The sequence below is a fragment of the Phalacrocorax aristotelis genome, chromosome W (assembly GCF_949628215.1).
Source record: "Phalacrocorax aristotelis chromosome W, bGulAri2.1, whole genome shotgun sequence".
Classification (NCBI taxonomy): Eukaryota; Metazoa; Chordata; class Aves; order Suliformes; family Phalacrocoracidae; genus Phalacrocorax; species Phalacrocorax aristotelis.
In genome coordinates this window covers 25,851,783-25,853,736 of record NC_134310.1, presented here as the reverse complement: position 1 = coordinate 25,853,736, position 1,954 = coordinate 25,851,783, and the positions used below count along the sequence as shown (strand labels likewise).

The 1,954-nt window shown below is 46.5% G+C and overlaps 1 non-coding gene across 1 annotated transcript; it reads right to left on the bottom strand.

The window, feature by feature from the left end:
* Nucleotides 1-655: 655 nt before the first annotated feature.
* On the bottom strand, nucleotides 656-728 carry TRNAK-CUU (transfer RNA lysine (anticodon CUU)). The gene has a single exon. It is a non-coding gene; the product is annotated as a tRNA-Lys (tRNA).
* Between the last annotated feature and the right edge of the window lie 1,226 nt (nucleotides 729-1,954).

Below are 1,954 nucleotides of genomic sequence, written 5' to 3'. Positions count from 1 at the left end.
ACAAACACAGTAATTGGTTGACCCAGCGTCAGTTTTCAAGATTCCTCAATTAAGGCTACGGTCACTGCTACTGCCCTCAAGCAGGCAGGCCAGCCTTAACTAACCTAATCTAATTGTTTGGAAAAGTATGCCACTTGTCCCTTCCAGCCCCCCAGATTTTGCATCAGCAATCTGTGCTAGTTATGGCTGAGAATGAGTTAATTCTCTTCACTGTAGCACCTGTAGTAGTCAGGGACCTTTCCAGCTTCCCATGTGGGCAAGAGGCCCCTCCGGGTGGGGTCACAGCCAAGACAGATGACCCAAACTGGCCAATAGGATATTCATTCAATGACCAGCATATTAACCATGGCAGTTGGTGCACGGGGGGGCAGTTGTGGGTCAGGGATTGGCAGCATCCGGTTGGTGGGCGGTGAGCAGCTGCATCACGTGCTGTTGATTTTAGTTGTTCATTCCCCCACCCCAGGTTTCACACCTCTCATTGTTTTCCTTTCCATTCCATTATTGTTGCTGATATTGTTTTATTTTAATTGTTAAACTGTTCTGATCTCAACCCATGAGCTTTACCCTTCTGATTCTCTCCCCTGTCCCACTGGTGGGGGAGTGAGCAAGCTGTGTGGGGCTGAGTTGCCGACTAAACCACAACAGTCTCTTTTGGCACCCAATGTGGAACTCAAACCCACAACTCTGAGATTAAGAGTCTCATGCTCTACCGACTGAGCTAGCCAGGCTTGAGTGGCCCAGAGGCTCCATGCATCCCTGGCATAGATTGCCTCAGGAGAGGGTATTTCAAGGACCCAAAAGGTTACAAGTGGGCTTTTGGTATAGCTGCCTTGGAAATGGAGGAAACTAAACAGCTGTCTACCTTGCCTGGTCTCTCGAAGGACCCTTGTGTTGTGGGGTTCCTGAGGGTCAAAGAACAACAGGTGCCGATTGCCACCACAACAGTGCACCGGCGGCAATATCGCACCAACCAAGACTCCCCTCTATTCCTGATCGTAGTATTTTCTACTCACTTCTTGTAAATGCAAATCAAAAGTCCCTGTATTCATGTGAGAAATAAAATCATTGTTTCTATTCCTCCATCTGGGGAACTGATCACTGGAAACTGGAGCAGCAACTTTCTTTGAAGAACACCCCTGAGTGGCTGTTTTCTCTTGAAACTCACATACCCGTGCCTGTAGGGTTCAGGTCGATTTCCCATCTCACTTCCTCATGGCATCTCCGTGGTCATGCCGGTAAAGCCATAGAGTGCCCTGTGGTGTATATCCTTTCTCTTGAGCAAAAGGACGCTTACTCCTAATGGCTGAGATACTGGTCCATACCAGTGGGGAGTAGGACATATCTTCTTTGGATTGCTGAACCTCCTGGGACAGTTTCTCCACAGCAGAGATGAGGGAGGAAAACACATGTGTTTCCTAATCCTGGAGTCTGTCAGCCTCATCCCCCACCATTGGTACCTCTTCATCTTTCCAGGAGGAGGTATAATTCTTAATTGTCTCCATGAGGTGGTACCCAAAGTACAGTAATGGCTCCAATACAAAACCCAAATACCACATAAAGCTGAAGATCAGTGTTTGAATAACAAATCTCCTAAGCAAAACATCACTAATCACTGCAGAGCACAGCAGAGTACACAAACCAACACCAGTCTTTAACATGTACTGCAAAAATGAAAGCATGGTGTAGATCAGATAATATTCTTAACTAATACTGAGAATAGATGAATCAATGCTGTGACCAGCAACTGTTATTATCTCAAACCCTTTGTGCCCCACGTTGGGCGTCAAAAGAGACTGTCATTGTTTAGCCCCAGTCAGCAACTAAGCAAAATACCGCCGCTTGCTCACTTCCCCCACTGCTGCGGGATGGGTGAGAGAATCGGAAGTGCCAAAGTAAGAAAACTTGTGGGTTGAGATAAGAACAGTTTAGTAATTAAAATAAAACAATAAAAACA